General features: G+C 40.5%; 1 pseudogene; it reads right to left on the reverse strand.

Moving 5' to 3' along the window:
* Positions 1-74: 74 nt before the first annotated feature.
* LOC116123331 lies at positions 75-17,416 on the reverse strand (annotated as a pseudogene).
* Positions 17,417-19,021: the final 1,605 nt, after the last annotated feature.

A 19,021-nucleotide genomic window follows, 5' to 3' on the forward strand; every position in this document is an offset into this window, starting at 1 on the left:
TTCCAATCTATATTTTCTCTCTTTACTCTGTCAAAACTACAAGAGACTCTTTTAAGTGAATAAATAAGTATTTTTTAACTATACCAATCAAGAAAGAGGAGTGAAAAGTAAGAACAAGTAGGAAAAGCAAAAGAAAGGTCCTGCCATTGCTATTACGTTGGATAGCTTGAGAGAGTTCTTTGTTACCGAGCTCTACATTCTTAGTAGCTTCAACAGCCTGTGTGAATGAAAATTTTAAAAAATGTTTTAAGTGTTATAAAATCCCACCACCACCACCAGAGCTCCAATCAGTTGACAAAAAAACAGAGAATCCTAACAACCATTGACAATAATATGAGGCAAATGCTTATGCCTTCGGCAGGATTTGATAATTTGATGTATTGCCACAATGCCTCCAGCCATAGATGTTTCTCTAACAATTCCATTACGATGCCAACTTCAGTTACATAAGGACATGTAATGCATGTAGAATAGAGCTACTATATCATATACACACTCCATGCAATTTACTGCAACAATAAATGGTCAAAGATAAGTGATTGATGCTGATTGCAACTGAAATGCTATAATTAAACAAACATTCTGACCTGGTCATAAAGAAGCTCTATTTGTTGGGCTTGTTACAGAACATGCTTTGACATGAGGTGATTCAGAGCAGAAATTTGGACCATCTTAGTTTCGGTTTGTTGAACAGCGTCAAGGAGACTACTCAACTCTACCTGTATAAAAAGTATAAAGGAAGAGTCAATTTAACAAGGACCTAAATGCTACTAAGCAACATGTTATTGAAAATATTGTGATTGTGAGAAGTTACCAGATCACAAATTCTAATCACCTGAAGGGCACGTGTTTCATCATCCAATAGTTGTTGCTGGACACTAAGAGATTCAGGTTGGGGTCCATCAAGCTCCCTGGTCTCTGAAATGTTTGATTTAGAGGTATCTGCAGCATTGGACTCAACAAGACGTTTAAGTTTTCTTCTTGGTGTTGCTCTATTGATAGCATCTTGGAAACGGATGGCTCTGAGCTGATCAAACCGTCTCGTGACTGAATGGAGTTTCTCACTTAAAATTAGAACCTGCAGGTAAAAAAATCAGCAGAAAAGTTTATTGCTGAAAGAATCTGACATTATAAAGTAGAGAAATGGTAAATAAACAAACAAATAAATACTCTCAAATCTGCAACATAAGATGATACTTTGTTTAGAATCATTACACTGCACTACTCCTGCAGGTAAACAGACCACATAACTTTTGTTTTTGAAGCATGTCATGCTAGATAAACCAATGAAGGTACCATATGAATTCAAATAGCAACAACTAATTTCATATAGTCAATGCTTTTTCTAAGTGAGGTGAAATGCACCACCACAATTTACATGAAGTACAAATATCATGATAAAAAGCATATTACAATTAACATGCGGTACAACTTATAGCAAATAAACATAATAATTATTCCAAATAACTTCCAAATTAATAAATAAACTCAAATAAACAAAAAGAATGACACATGCATACCACTCCATGTTTGTGAGCTATAGTATCAGCATTGGAGTTGTCAGCTCTAAGGCCAAGCCAGCCCTTATTTGAGTTTGCTTCATCATCATTTAATCTATTTTTGAGAAGGGAGAACTACATTTTCCCACCCAAGGTTTGATGAAACGACACTTTCCCACCTGTCAAGTTTCAAAATGACACTTTCCCACCATTCGTTAGGTTCTGTTAGTGTTTTCTGTTAATATTTGATTGAAAAGACGAAAATACCCTTAAATATTTTATTTCTTAATTTGTTGATTATAAATTAAAATTTAGTTAATTCAAAATCTTTATTCGATTATTTATTAGTCTAAGTATAAAGATACATTTTTTTCTTTGTTTATTTAATTAATTAGGAATATTGATTTTTTATGTTAATTAGTAAAAATGAAAAACATTATAAATAATAGTGATGTGATATTGATAACATTATAAATAAATATTAAAATTATTTAACTTTAAACAATTTTATAGCATTACTCCTAACTTTTTAGGTGGAGTTAACTATTTTTTCTTTTTTGAATTTTTAATATTTGACTTTTTGGCTAATTAAAAAATAATAAAAAATTTATAAAGAAAAATATTTAAGAGTATTTTCATCTTTTCAATAAAATATTAACGGAAAATATAACAAAACTTAATAAAATGTGGGAAAGTGTCATTTTGAAACTTGATGGGTGGGAAAGGATTGTTTTGTCAAACCTTGGGTGGGAAAATGTCGTTCTCCCTTTTGAGAATATCAATTTGTTCTTTGTAGACTTTAATGAAAGCAGTAAGCTGCATAAATTTGAATACGTGTCATGTTTTAGTGAAAAGCAATGATTCCTGGAGACCATGCAACTCATTTACGAAAAAAAAAAAATAGTATATTTTATTTAGGCAGGGTCAGTTTCATGAACGATGTATCATCTCCTTGCATAAACATATTGCATGAACTTTGAAGGCAGATAGAATGGCAGATAAACTTCATATCAAGTTTCAGGAATCAAAGGCTTATATCAGCACCCTGAGAATTTCACAACTTACTTCATGCTCGATGCTGTCTCTTTCCTGTTCAGTTGTATGGTGTAGATCCACATAATCTTTTCCATGCTTCAACATCAACTGTTCCAAATCTACAATGCCTTCAAGCTAAAAGGTGCGAAAATAATTAACCAAATAGATCATGGACAAATCCGGAATTGTATATTTCTTGGAGAAAGTAAAGAGAGGAACAACAATTCTTCCCATAAAATCAAATGGCAGCAAGTTGACTGTGGTAAACTTACAGCCTTGAGAGCAGCTTCGGTAAAAGATGATCTTCGCCGAGGTTTATGAATTGTGAAAGATGCCATTATGGCTGCCAATTTGGACTATCACAAGCAATCACACAAGAGAAGAGCGAATTAGGATTAAGAATTTATCAATATAGATTATAACAGTATGAACAATATAAAAATCTATCTTAAACACTTATGCAACGACAGGGCTATTAGGACCGGACATCTGAAAATGAATATGAGAAATACAGATGTTGAGGATTGGTTAAACCATTTTGATTTTAGATTACCCATTTTAAAGTGCAGCAGAATATTTACCAAGTAGATTAAAACATTTCCAGGTTTTAGCCACATCAAACACAGGTGCAGAAAGTAAAAAACACAACCATATACATGGTTCAGTTAAAAACACTCTTAGCCTACATCCATGGGACCTCATCCAGATCGAAGCTAATCCACTATAACAACAAACATTACAAGATATCACTCAGAGTTTATTTTAGCTACAGCAAAGAGAACTCTCTGTTCTACGTTACACTAAACACCACCCTCTAAATCTCTAATGCTTCGTCGCTTCTAGGATCACTCCACACCAGGAACACTCTCGAACAACGCTTGAGCTCCACCCAAGCTCCACTCGTCGAAGAACACCTCCAGCTTCCACGGCTTGAACTCCTTTCAAGCTCTTAGCGTAGGAACCAAGTTCCAGCAGCAACAAACAATAAACAAAGATGAACAAAATGATTTAAGCATTAAAGCACACATGGAATCTGTCAAGGAATACACTCTCTGAAAATTTTAGAGCACAAACAAAATAATATCCAGGTTCAAAAAGAAAACAAACAAGGAAGAAGATGAACTTCCTTTTAGCTCACAATAAAGGAACTATGTTCCAAATAAATACTCATCAACAAGCTAAGATATGATCATCAAAGAATGAACAAAAACCCATAAACAAAGAAGGGAACCTAACTGAAATGCTCTCTAAAATTTCAGAGAACTAAACAATGAAAAAACCAGGTTCGAAGATGCAAGGAAGAAGAAGATGGGTTTAAATAATCATTGCTTGACCAATCTCTTTAAGACAAGTGGTGGTCAATTTCTTTTATCTTTTATTGGGACCACAAACAAAAGCTCACCAATTTTGCAGGACCACAAAAGGATAGGTGGACACCTATAAAGAGAAAACTCACACAAAATCCATGAAAGAGATAAAACTTGATGGGCAAGATAATATAAGAAAGGCACCACATGTGCAAAAAGAATCAGAGTAAAAACAAATACAATATCAAAGGTTGGCTTTACAAAAGAGCAAGAATGATAAAGACCAATTTCGTGCTCCCCAATTCTTGCCAAGTCAGCAAACAAGGGCTGACATATGTTGGTCTAAAAATGGAAAAGATTTCATCTATCTTTTGGGACCACAACCAAACTTTTGGGACCACAATCAAAAAGGAAAAAAGTCTGATTTTCCCTGGACCACTAAAGGATATTGGGACACTTGTAAGTGGTCCAAATGATAGTACAAAAGATGCAAAGAAAATATCTTAGCTGTTAAGTAAAAAAACGCAACTTGTGTAAAGTGAGTCAGACATGCGATGTTAGCACAGAAGAAGAGTGTGCGCACACATGAAGTAAAATGCGAGATGAAATGCAACATGCATATGTCTAACTTCAATGTGCACACACACAACAGCTGTGCACACATACAACATAAGTTTGACAAAAATATTCAACAACAGACAAAGATGGTGTTATGCCAAAAAAAATTAGGGCTAATGCATGCTTACGTCAGCGAGCATCAATAAGAGTTCAAGAAGGCATTGTGTCATCCAGGTGTTGCCATGTCGTCTAAGGACAAAAGGAGTAAGGTTGACATCAGCTTGGCAGGTAAAGGCCTAGCGAGTGAGTGGCTGGGAGGCCCCCACTTGCCCAAGCCTTACCCGATTTAAGGATATCCTCTGTGCAACCGGCCAATGAGAAGCAGGGTAGAAACTGTACGGCACCTGCCCGCTGGAAGACTCATAGTCATTACCTAGAAACCTCTTACTATAAATAGTGAGCTCCCCTATCATTTTTCGGGATTCTAATCCTGAAAATATAAACACACACTCTCTCTCTCTCTCTGTATTTTTGTTCTCTTTGATCGCTACATGCGACCTGATTATACTCTTTAATAAATAAAAAGACAATGGACGTAGGATTCGCTTTGAACATCCGAACCACTTAAAAAATCGTCTCCTTTTTTATTTGTTTCATTTTCTAGTTCATGTGTAATTTCTAAGTCCGCTTAGCACTCTGCACGTGCGAATAGTTGGTGTCAAAATCGAGCATCAATAGTTTGATGCTAGAAGGAGGGCCTGATTTAATATCTACTCTTCATCAGGAATCTCTAATCAATCGAGTTTGTTCGCTAGCAAATGGCCCGTTGTTTCAAAACCGAACGAGCTAGCCTCAGCAATGAGGAGGTCCCCCGGGTGCAGGATGACACTTTTCCCAAAATGCCCTCGATTCAACATAGTACCGCGGTAGACATTCCTTTGAGCTCACAGCTCGACCTAGCTGTGATGGATTACCTGGAAAGGTTCAATAATACTCTCTACCACCCAAGTCCGACGAGGTGGTGCCACCGCCAAAAAGGCCTGTAGGTTGCATTAAAGCACGAAAACAGGTGAAAGTCCATGTCACATGCAATACAGCGCAAAAAGGCAAGGGAAAACAGATGGCAGATAATGGGCTGAAGGGCTCTAAGGGACCAGTAAATACCGGTCGTGAACCAGGTATAATACCAGTGGCTTTGCGACTTGGCGACATGTCGCATTATGAACTGTCCCACGCCACATTGCATAGGCACCCCCACAAGAGTGCAAGGCAGGGAAACCCCCAGCAACCACGGGTTGGTTTTGACCATCGCGGAGGTCAGACTAACTCCCCGAACCTTTCATTGCCTTCACACGGCTCTAGTCAGCATGTGTTAAGGTATGCCGGAGCCTCTGGCTGAGGCGAGGAAGAGTCTGATCTGCGGCTTTTCCTCAATTGTAATCATGAGGGTCGAACCCACGTTGTGGAAAGTAATTCTCAGGTAGTTGCGTTGCCTCATATTATGGAGTTATAGCGAGTTCTGGATCAGCTTAGTGCTCAGCAAAATAAGTGTGGGTAGGTCGCTGAGGCATCTCCCTTTTCTTAGGCAATGTTAGCTGCTCCTCTCCCGTCGAGGTTTATTATACCCGATATGCAAGCATTCGATGGGAATTTTGATCTGCAGGATCACCTCTATGAGTTTAACGACCTCATAGAGCTTTACCAAGTTTCCAACTTGGCCAAATATTGTTGTTTGGTAGTGACCCTAACTGCCCACGCCAAGCGCTGGTTTAGATCACTTCCGCTAGGATCTATTAACTCGTGGCAGCAGATAAGCTCATTATTCTTGAGACATTTCCAGGCGAACAATAAGTTCTCAATGTCGTGTAGCTATCTAAGCAACATACGAAAGGAAAAGAATGAATCCCTCTAGTCTTACATTGACAGGTTCCACAGGGAGCTGCACAAGGTGGCTAAAACACCTGAAGAATCTGTTCGAACTCTCATTATTACGGGAGTTCGCTCGCAGACCGACCTATGGAAGAAGCTGCAATCCGAGGATGACATTTCCCTCACTCGCTTCTACGACCTTACGGAGAAGTACCTCCGAATAGAGAATTCTGTGGCCGCTCTCAATCGCCACGACCGCAATCCTTTGACCAGTGCTCCTAACTAGGGGGATGGTAGTAGAAGAGTTGATCGTAGGTGGGTTAATGATGATCAGCGGAAGGGAAAGAAGCAGCAGTTTGAGCCCAAGAAATCCTATGCCCAGGTTCCTCGTCACGATCATGACAAGAATCAGTATACTCCTCTGAACGCGTCAGTATCGACTATTCTAGGCAGGTCAAAAGAGGCCAACCTGCTTGGAGAGCCGACGCCCATGAGCAATCCCTCTTCGGCAAGAAACAGCAAAAAATATTACCGTTATCATCAAGATAATGGGCACCACACTGATGAGTGTCGGGCTTTCAAGCAAGCAATTAAAGACCTCATCAAGCAGGGGCACTTCAAGGAGTATGTTGATGGTCTGACTCCCATTCGAGAGAAGGATTAAGAGGAACTGGGGAAGAAACGCCGTGGTCGTAAGAGTCTCTACTTCGTGTGGATCATCTTTAAAGGACCGCACCTAGCAAGGAATTCTCAAGGTGCCCAAGAAAGGTACGTTCGGGAAGCTCACCATGACCCCGTGAGTGTGATGATCATAACGTCGCAACCCACTAAGATTCGTAGAGTAGAAGAGATTACCTTCTTAGAGAAAGATGTGATGCAATTGCATCATCCCCATGAAGATGCACTCATCATCGCTCCTAAAATAGGTTGGTGTGAAGTCCACAGGATGTTAGTGGACAATGGTAGCGCTGTGAACATCCAATTTTAGCGAGCTTTTGAGGAGATGCAATTGGACGAGGCAGATCAGAAGCCTACCTCTATCCCTCTTTATGATTTTACTAGGGATCATCTGATTCCCAAGGGAATGATTGCACTTCCCATCACTTTGGGTGAAACCAACATAGTGACCAAGATGACGGAATTCTTAGTGGCAGACTGTCCGTCCGCTTTTAATGGCATTCTGGGATGACCTCTACTACGAAGTTTCAAGGCCTTCACCTCCATTTATCATCTAAAGATGAAGTTTCCTACTCCGACGGGGATGTGGGGAAATGAAAAGGTCTTAGAGTGAGTCTCGCGACTGCTATGTAAGGGCAGTGCGGATGGTGTGCAAAGGGATAAGGAAGCTAGTGGGCATTCCCGAGCAGGCAATGGTGATCAGCAGGATCGAGCCACAACTAGGTCCAGTGGAAGATTGCATAAATCCTCGTGTTTAAGAGGAGTATTCCCACAGTGGGTCGGTTGAGTCTCTGTCAGAGGTATCTGTCGACTAGAATGAGTTGACGTCAGTGTTACGAATCGGGAGTAATCTCAACCCGTAACTCGCTATAGATTTGACGAGCTTTCTCAGACAGAACATCGATGTTTTTGCATGGACTCACACTGATATGGTCAAGATCAGCTTGAATATAATATGTCATCCACTCAACATCGACAGCACTGTCAAGCAGATTCACTAGATGAGAACAGCCATGGACCCGGAGCGCTATGCTACCCTTAAAGTCGAGGTAGATAAGCTCCTTTTAAACGGGTTCATTTGGGAAGCTCATTACTCGAGTTGGGTTGCCAATCCGGTTTTGGTGAAGAAACCCAACGGCAAGTGGCGAACTTGCATTGATTTCTCTGACCTCAACAAATCCTGTCTGAATGACAGTTTCCCTTTACCTAGGATCAATCAGCTCGTCGACACCACCTCTGGGCACGAGCTGTTAAGCATTATAGATGCCTACTCGGGGTATAATCAGATCCTGATGTATGAGCCTGACGAGGAGTACACCTCATTCATCACAGATCGGGGACTGTACTATTATAAGGTCATGCTCTTCGGTCTGAAGAATGTCAGGGCAACCTACTAGCGTTTGGTTAACCGTATGTTTTCTGAGCAGATTGGGAAATCAATAGAAGTCTATGTCGATGACATACTGGTTAAGTAGTACGTCACTTCAGATCATATAGCACATCTCGTTGAGATGTTCGACGTGCTCCGAAGGTATAGAATGAAGCTTAATCCTCTCAAGTGTTCGTTTGGAGTATCCTTAGAGAAATTCCTAGGGTATATGGTTAACCACTGAGGGGTTAAGATCAACCCCGAAAAGATTCGAGCTCTCCTAGATATGACAAGTCCCGCAAATCGAAAGCAAGTTCAGAGCTTGAATGGAAAGATAACAGCTCTTAGTCGCTTCATATCGAGAGCAACAGATCGTTGCTTGCCATTCTTTAACATACTTAGGGCCAACAAGAAGTTTGAATGGACTCGAGAATGTGAGCGAGCCTTCCAAAGCATAAAAGAACATCTCGGAAAGTCGTCTCTTCTATCCAAACCTCTTCCCAAGGAGATCTTATTTATCTACCTGTCTGTCTCCCAGCGCAGCTCTCATTCGGGAAGAGGGCAGAGTTCAGTGGCCAGTGTATTATACGAGAAAGCGACTTCTGGATACCGAGACACGGTATCCATATATAGAACGATTAGCCTACGCCCTGCTGATCGCTTCCAAGAAGCTGTGACCTTATTTCCATGCCCATACCATCCATGTTCTGACCAACTACCCACTCGGACAAGTTCTTCAGAAGCCGGCTTCAGGTAAGTTGCTTAAATGGGCTATGTAATTAAGTCAGTTCGATCTGCATTACAGACCAATGACAGTAGTCAAATGGCAGGTTGTTGCTGATTTTATTTCAGAGTTCTCTTATCAGCCAGATCGAGAACCCGAACAGACAGCCAATGAAGTTGTCCAAGAAACTGTTTGGAACTTATCGACTTAGAGCCTCTATGTTGATGGGTCTTCAAACAGAAAAAGAGTTAGAATTGATCTTCTACTCCTTAGTCCCGAAGGGACTCGGATTCATGGAATCCTTAGGTTCGAATTTAAAGCTACGAATAATAAGGTCGAATATGAAGCGCTACTTGCTGGTCTGCGACTAGCAAGAGAAATAGGGTCGAAACTAATCAACATCTATAGCGACTCCCAATTGGTTGTTAATCAGATCTTTGGAGAATATCAAGCCAAAGAAGAGAATATTATCAGCTATCTGAGGAAAGCTAAGGTCGCACTCGAGCCTTTTACGCATTATATGATCAATCAAATTCCGAGAGACAATAACTCTGTCACGGATGCTTTGGCAAAAATAGCCTCCTCGCTAGACTCCCATGTCTTAGACAACATTCCAATTTGGTACATCGAGGTTCCCAGCATCAGCTCGCCTGAGCAAGACATAGATACGACCGAATCTACTTCGTGCATGACCCCAATCATTCAATATCTCTGGGATGAGACTCTACCTAGCAATAAAATTAAGACAAGAATCCTACGAACCAGAGTTGCTCGTTACACACTTATTGGGAATCAGCTGTACAAGTAAGGGTTTAGCACTCCCCTCTTCCAATGTGTAACTGATGATGAAGTAGACTACATCATGAGAGAGATACATGAAAGGATTTGCGATAATCACACTGCCGCATGATCTCTCACCAAAAAAATTGTCCGTCTGGGATATTATTGGCCTCTACTTCACGAGGATGCCTTCAACTTTATGAAGAAGTGTGATAAGTGCTAGAGGCTCACAAATGTCCTGCAAGCTCCTTCCCACCAGCTAACGACAATAACCAGTCCGACCGATAAAGGGGGCATCAAATACGCAGTGGTCGTAGTGGACTATTTCACTAAGTGGGTCGAAGCTGAGCCTTTGGCCGCGATCACTACCAAGAAGCTCAAAGACTTTATCTTCAAGAATATAATATGCCGCTACGGGATTCCTCATACACTCATCTTTGATAATGAGAAATAGTTCGACAATGAGGAATTCAAGCAGTTTTGCGATGAGTTGGGGATTCATAAAAAATTTGCCTCAGTAGCAAGACCGCAAGCCAATGGTCAGGTTGAAGTTGTCAGTAAGACTATTAAGCACACATTGAAGGCCAAGCTTGGCGCAGCCAAAGGTAATTGGGCCGACGACCTCCCATAAGTCCTATAGGCATATAAGACAACTCTGAGAACCTCTACTTCAGAAACACCCTTCTCGCTAGCGTATGGCTGCAAGGCAATAATCCCAGTGGAGGTAGGAACTAGTTCACTTCGGAGGGAATTTTTTAACGAGGCAGATAATGAAGCACTCTTGCGTGTAAGTCTGGACTTAGTTGAAGAACACCGCGACAAAGCTCGGTTAAGGATAGCTTCCTACCAGCAGCGGGCAAAACGATTTTTTAACTCTAAGGTCAGGAGAAGGGACTTTCAGGTTAGCAACCTGGTTCTGAAAGAAGTCCCTCTCGATATAAGGGAACCGAGTACGGGGGTATTAGGACCCAATTGGAAAGGTCCATACCGCATCGCAAAGGTAATACGACCTGGGACGTATCACCTTAAAAGGCTCAATGATTGCAAAGTGCCGCGAGCTTGGAATGCTAAGCATCTTTGCCCCTATTATCAGTAATTCCAAACTCGATTATAGCTTTGATTATTTCTTTTTACTTGCAAAATTTTCCTTCTTGTAAGTATTATGAATAAGATTGTTATGCTTCTTCTCGAAGAAAAACTTGTGTAATGATCTCAAGTCTTTTGTTAATAATCTTGTTATTTATAACATTTTGCAAGTTCAATGGTCAGATAAGTCATATTTGTTTTATGAAGTGTTTAAGTTATAAAAGTGCTATCACAAGTGACCAAGAGTTCCTTTTATATATATTTATAAAATGTGCAAGGGGCGACAAGGAGTTATAAAAGTTAAAAAGCTGGGAGAACTACAAGGACAGAAAAAAGAGTGATCATTGGCCTTTATCTCCAGGCCCCCCAAGCACGGCCTCCCAATCCTCTAGACGATCATCAGCATCCAACTCGTCCACCCGATCTTCGAGAATTCTCTTGTTGCTTGGCCTCTTCAGCCTGAAGCATGGAAACAAGGATGGATTGGTATTCGTCCAGAAGGTCAAAGATGTCCATCTATGGGTTTCTCAGCCATAGGCTGTAAATGGCTTGTATTGCCTAGTGAGCAGCCATCCTCTCGAGCTCGAGGTTTTGTTGCTTTATCTGCTCGGTCAATGAAGCAACTCGCCCCTGAGACAGCTCGAGGTCCACCTCCATCGCCCTCTTCTACTTCTCAAAGTTCTCCCACAGTTGAGGCCGACTCTCCTCCGCTGCCTTCGCGCGATCGTTGCTCACCTTCAGCTCTTTCTCTCTCTCTCGTTCAGCTCATTGGTGAGTCTTTCCACCATCCGCTGGAGCTCCTTGTTATCCTCGTCCCTCTTTTCGAGCTTGACCTTTTGAAAGTCCATAGCTCGAAGTGCAGAATCTCTCTCTGCTAGGTACTGATCCGCCTGGATGCGAGCCGCTTTAGCCTCTGTATCCATGGCCACGAGGTCCTACTTTAGTTTGGCATTCTCCTCATTCAGCTTGTGGAGATTGTCGACAGAGTCCATGTCAATCTTCCACTAGGCCATAGTCAGGGCGAGCAGGGACTGCATGGGAAAAGAGATAAAAGTCAGTTTCCTTTTCTCAAAATCATAAAAAGCTAAGAAAGTTCTCAAAGAGAACAGGTTGTTTTACCTGATTGTGAAGTTGGAGCGTGGTAGTCACTAGGTCGGTAGGTCGGAAAGCCACGAACTCCTCGAAGTTCTTGGCAAGCTGGCATTCCAGCAGGGCATACATTACCGACTGTAAATACTCTAGCAATTTCCCTAAGGAATGCAGCACGGATGAGTCTGGCCCTAAAAGGGTAGGTATATCCTCAACCTGTAGCCTGCCCACTCTTTTCTAAGCAGTCGTGGTTGCTCCTGCCCCTTGTGTGAGCTCCTAGGGGCCGCCAAAGTGCCAAGGGGCCCATTGAGGGCACTCCCAAGCAAGCGACGAGTTAGGGCTGAGTTCTCTTCGGCAGCTCCTCGAAGCCCTCTGGCTCTAACTCCATTTCCTCCTTGGTAGTCAGTTGTTTTCTTTTCTTGGTCTTGTGGCCCATGGTTTTCTACTTCATAACACGAGCAGCCACAGGTCAAGGAGCTTCTACGCGTCGCTCCATGGGTGGTTGCCTTTCGGCACCGATTTGAACCCCTTATGTGAGGGCGACGCTAGGGGTCGCATTGATTGGTTTAGTCGGGTTGACCCGGGGGAATACAAACCCCCCAGCCCTTGTAGGCGGCTTCGAAATCCTTGGTGGCATGGTCGTTGCACGCCATGAAAATATGTTAGCGAAAATGTCATCTTTGGTGCAAAGCTAAAAGTTCTTCTAGATACGAAGATACTTACAAGCTAGAGCTTTTAAAAATGCCTCAAGGCTGAAGAATCCGTACTTTCGCAGGTTGGCAGTGGTCAAGAGCAGTTTTGCGTCGTGACTCTGATCGAGTAAATGACCAAACGCCTCGATACGTCTGAAATCTACTAGAGCCGACAACCTAATCGTCTTGTTCTCTACACAAACAAACAAACAAAAAAAAAATATTTCCATTAGCCTTCACTACCAAAGGAGAATTAAAGGAAAGGATAGCCAGTTTGGAAACAAAAGGGAAAAACCTATTCGACTCCCTAAATTTACAAACGCCATCATACTCGAAGAAGAAATATTTGGTGTCATAAGCCCCAACATTGGTAGGGTAACCAAATATCTCTCCTTCGATCATAGATCGCTTCGAGGGATAGAAGGAATCATTGTCCTTGCTTTTCTTTAAGTAATAAGCGCATGCGAGTTCCAACAATGTTAGCTCGCTAAGTTCGTGTTCGTGGCATGTGATATACATAGCAATCGCTATCATATATGCGTTGGGCGTCAGTTGGAATGGCGTAACCTCGAAGTGATTGAGGATCGATTTAATGAATGGGTGAAAAGGTATTGTCACCCTGCATTTGAAGATTGACTCTGAGATCGCAGCCATTCCTTCTGAAGAGTCCTGAGCGGTGTGCTTCTTATGATGGTAGACGTTTACGTTGATCACAAACTGGTCTACCGCCTTTTGAATCTCATCTGCAGTGGTTGCTGATAGCACCGCCTGTATGGTACCCACCGAGGTGCTCGGGGGCTTCAAGTTGGTTCTAGCAGTTGCTCTCTGTTAGTGTATATTAGTGTATGCCCTAGAAACCATTCGTGTTGTCGGTTTCAGAGCATTTTGTCTTGTATCTATATATATCATAAATAATAGAAGAAAGAGTTCTTCAATTCATATATGTAAATTGCTTCCTTTATTCAGTCATGCATTTAAAATAAAGTATGTATATGAATTGTCCAGATGATTCATTTAATAGGTAAATGAATTATCGAAAAGGGTTCCCTACGGAAGCAATATAAATTTGGGCAACTATATTGTACAGTAGGCATACCGGATGCTTCCGAAAGATATCATGAGTTGATATAAGTACGGATGACGATGATAGTCATGTCACTAGGGCATTGGTATGGATTAACGGTTGGTGAACTGTTTTTCGAACGTGACCGAATAACGACAAATCACTTGGAAAAGCATGTAGTCAATGATTTATCGTTTGGTTATATCAGTGCACGATGTAGTCCTTTGACCTGAGACATTGTAGTCGGATCCGATATGGATGCGTATGGTTCATACGGTGTATAAGTACGAGACTAATCATGTTTCGTACAATAAAGCCTATTTGGTCATGCGTTGTTCATATGCGGAAACGAACGATGGTCAAGAGGGGATCCATTGACTCGGAAATATAGGATCGGGAGTACCGCTGACTCCATCCGGATTCGAGTTCCTAGACGAACATCGATAAATGTCGGAAAACTGAATCTCTGGCCAGAGTCTATTATTAGTCATACAAAAGTAAGTTTGTGATGACAAGTTCCGGACATATTGATCGACAATTCGGTAGAAGATCGAGTTTAGGATTTTGACGTTCCATGAATCCATACTCGATTAGGATATCTCAATGGAGGGACTTTACCTGCATGGTACGTATGATCTGAAATGGGTTCGATGAAGTATTTCTTCATCGTGGTTTAGGGACTATGGCACATTGCTAGATGTTTACCATAGTCGTTGGGCCTCCGGACAGGTTTCCGGATTCATCCAGAACCGGCTCACGGCTAATCCACGGTGGACCTACATGGTCACACCAATAGCCTTGAGAAGTTAGAGAATGATGAGAGAGAGAAATGATTATCCGAAGAGGGCTAGCACCTTCCGAGGGTAATAACGGGATTTCTATAGTAATAGTTACATAGAAAACAATTTGTGACATTTTAAGGGTTAAAATGGTCAAGCAATAATTAATTATATTTAATTATTATATCTTAAAGTGTTAAGATTAATGAGATGAACAAAAATAACCTTTTAATAGTTAAAGGGTAAAAAGGGTAAATTTATGGGTTGTTAATGTAAACTAGTTTAGTTTACATGGGCCCTTGAATAATATTGATTATTCAAAGGGTAGCATATTAAATTCGTGGGGTCCCTTTATAAAATAAGATTTTATTGGGCTTGGAAGTGAAAAATAAATAATTGCAAAATAGCCCAAGTATATATAAGTGCAAAAGGTTGCATTTTTGTTCATTATTCACTTGTTCACTCAAACACAAACTAAAAGCTCTCTCTCCCTAGCCAAGGCCACTCTCTAATCCTCTCAAGGTGGTGTTAAAGTGTGGAGGTTTCATCCTTTTGAAGCTAATCTTCATCAATCCAAAGCAAAGGAGTAGGTATAATCTCATATCCAAGCTTTGCATGTAAACCGTTTTTTTTAATCCATGCTTTCATGCTTTCATTCTCCATCTCCACCACTCTTCATGCATGCTGAATCTTTGACTCTCATCTCCGAAGCATTCATTACTCCTAAAGTCTAAAAAGGTGCAACATGAAGAGGTGACTCGGTCTCCGTACGCAGTGTTTCGTATGACGACTCAAAAGAGTAAGAAAAACCTTAATTTTCCTTCCTTAGCCCCTAAAAACCCTAAACGTCCTTGAAAACGAGTTCCCAAGGATCTGTGCCCTAAGTTTTTTATTTTTAAGAGTGTTCCTTTTTTAACACTACCCAAAGATGTGCATCATGTCAAGTTCACCAATCGTTCAAACCCACCATTACTGTGAAAAAATCGAGTTTTTAACAGGAATGAAAAGAAGAAAGGGAAGAATATTCTTTACCCCTTGGTTGCTGGGGATGAACATTCTCTCGTAGCGGCAAGTGCGCATCAACGGGAAAAAGGATGAACTAGTTTTTTGAGTGCAAAAAACTCTGTTTTTTCTCTCTAAAGATTTGAGTTCTATGAAAATCATGAAATGGGGTTGGGTTTTTATAGGGAAGAAGGCAACCCTTGGTTTCCTTTGCAAGCGACTTTTGGGCGGGACGCATTCCTAGCCGTTGGAAGCAACCGCGTGTCGCCAATCCCCGTGAAGAGTAACCTTCATGCTTCATTAAGATCAATCGACGTTTCCCTCCGTTAGAGACACCAAACGTCAACGTGGTTATCTTCACCGTATTGAATGCGCCCTCATCCGCATTTAATGCTTTAAAAGAGAATGTCGTTTCAGCATGGCTTGCATTTAATGTCATGGCTGACACTTATAGTGCAAAGACACGTCTGTCAGATAAATCTTACTTTATTGAACAGGTCAGCTGTCAAGCGCAACGGATAACATCTAAAATGGTCGTTCAAATGAAACATTCTTCTCCATGTATTAAGCTCAAAATGAAGTGACCTCCGACTTTCGACGAGAATTTCTAAGTTTTTTTAGGTCAAGAGCGATGAGCAAAGTTCGAAGCATGTAGGTATAGCACTGAGCAGGATCTGACCCCAAGACGCTGAACCTTTAAGGGATGATCATCTCGTTCGCTTGAGAAGTTCGCCAAGCCCACATCGCGATCTCCACTCAATTCGCTGGTCGAGTAAAATCGTGAACTTCGTGTTATTTCAGCAGTCCTCCACTTGCAGCTAGAGCAAATGATCCTCGAGATGAGTCAAATCATAGCATAATCATGAAGTTTTCAAAGTTCAAGCCTTGAACCTTAAGAACTAGGGGGCTTCTGTTATGCCTAAAAAATTAGAGCTGACACAAGCTTACGTCAGCGAGGACCAATCAGAGTTCAGGAAGGCATTGTGCCGTCCAGGCACTGCCATGTCGTCCAAGGACAGAAAGAGTAAGGTTGTTATCAGCTTGGCAGGTAAAGGCCTAGCAAGTAAGTGGCTGGGAGGCCCCCACTTTCCCAAGTCTTGCGCGATTTAAGGATATCCTTCGTGCAATTGGCCAATGGGAAGCAGGGTAAGAACTATATGGCACCTGCCTGCTAGCAGACCTATAATCATTTCCTAGAAACCTCTTACTATAAATAGAGAGCTCCCCTCTCATTTTTCGGGATTCTAATCCTGATAATATAAACACACTCTCTCCCTCTCTATATTTCTTTTCTCTTTGATCGCTACACGTGACCTAATTGTACTCTTTCATAAATAAAAAGACAGTGGACGTAGGATTTGCTTTGAGCATCCAAACCACTTTAAAAATCGTCTCCCTTTTTATATGTTTCATTTTCCAGTTCATGTGTAATTTCTAAGTCCGCTTAGCACTTTGCACGTGCGAATAGTTGGTGTCAAAATCGAGCATCAATAGATGGATAGCCAAATTCTTCATTTATTAAAGTTACAACTCTAGAATCAATGATCTTGATGCACTGAAATCAGAAACGCCAACGAAATTAACCTTCACACATGTTTGTGTTTTTAAAAAATAAGGAACTCTACTCCCACAGTTCTTTTAAAAAGGTATATGTGATGAAAATTTAACTATTTAAAAGGGCACAGAATAGATTGGCAAACACTATACCCAAATCTTTCCCCAACAATTCAAAATTTTCAAATAACTTCTAAAAAATAAAACATCTTGAAAATAACTTCAAATTTGGTGAATTCAAAAAGTAAACATACCTCATCGTAACCTAAAGAAACAGTAGTATGCTGCATAGCTTCTTTAAAATCCTTAGTTCTATCTCTAACTCTTGTCATTGTTTACCATCAACCAGAAAAGCCTTCAAGAAAAGTACCCAAAATCTTAAACAAGACTGCGATTGAGGGCAAAACACACGACAGTCAAAATCCGAATAAGATAAGATCAACAATACACCAACTGTAGACGCTAAAATCTATGATTGCAGAAGTAGGGTCTGATCCCGTTAGGTTGAGGCCACTGGCAATTCGCTGTACCTACACAAAGAGCAAACAAGCGTGGAGCTTACTTAGACACCGATGTGGTGTCTGCCGTAGGCACTCCGATGCTCAAGTCACTAAAGTTGAATGAGGCAATTTAGTGAGGATAAGGGAAGGAAGGGTTACCAAAGGTCAAGTTGGAGACTAGAACCACAGTGTAGTAGGATAGCTCTCAGGAGTAAGAGCTTGGGTGTTGGTATAGGTGATATTGAGGCTGAATGCTTAAACATACCTCTGTTTATATAATAGTTGTTGGGTCTTTGTATCCTAATAGGACTCTAAGTCCTTAAGTGTAAAGGTCTCGTGAATAGGAAAGATCCTGATTCACTTGACTTAATAGTAATAGGAGTCCTAATCTGCTTAAGATACGGAATTTTGGGTAAATTATGATAAAGTAAAATAGGAAGAATGCTACTTACCTTGGTCTGGAAGGCTTGGCCTTAGGTGGGCCACTGGAGTCGCCCATTCTGAAAGAAGGCTGGATCTGGAGGTCGCGATTTGACCCAAGTCACGAGCTCTGGTGCTGATCCAATCGAAATTGGATCACAATGCTTGAGCCGATATAATTGAACATTCTTGTTAGGCCTCATAAGATTTTAGACCCCCACACCAACCTAAATGTTTTTCCCAACAAGATACTCAATAACTCATATTAGAATTCACTAACACTCCAAGTTCAGTCAAGTTTAAATTGTTAACTGAAGGTTTCAAAAGACCTTCAATTCTTCACAAAGAATAATCGGAAAAATCATAAATTTTATAGTTTAAACTGCAGTTTAAAAACTTCTCTAATTGGCCAGATCCAATTTATAATAATTACTCAATCAGTGAACAAAAACATTGCTAACTCAATAAACAATTCAAGCAAGAAATTTAACACAGGCAGAAGATCTAAAATACAAATACAAATTAAGTTCTACGAACAAACTCTAATTCTAAATCAAAATATATTAATTTTGATTTGTTCTATAAAAATAGTCAAATTAACCAACATACATAATAAAAGTGGTAACCTTAATTAGTAGTTTTATTCCCAACTAAATGACTTCTTTATTATTTATCTTTTTTTTTTTTTTCTTAAACAAATTCTAAAAAAATCTTTATCTATATCCACCAAATTAACTATTCTTTTACCAGAACAATTACCATGAATTCACTAATATATACATATAAGAATCAGGAAACCTACCTTGTTAGTACTCCACATTTCACAAAATAAATAACATATCAATACATTTAATTATAAATAATATATATAATCTCTCCACCATTGTCGCCCCACTCTCTAGCACTTTATTCATCTCCAAAGAAAACATTATATTGTTATATGGTTAACTAGTTAAAAAGCCCGCGCAATGAAATTGGTTTTCACACTATATTTGTCTGAATAATTGGATGTTTATC

The sequence above is a fragment of the Pistacia vera genome, unplaced genomic scaffold (assembly GCF_008641045.1).
Source record: "Pistacia vera cultivar Batoury unplaced genomic scaffold, PisVer_v2 Contig1419, whole genome shotgun sequence".
In the NCBI taxonomy this organism is placed as follows: Eukaryota; Viridiplantae; Streptophyta; class Magnoliopsida; order Sapindales; family Anacardiaceae; genus Pistacia; species Pistacia vera.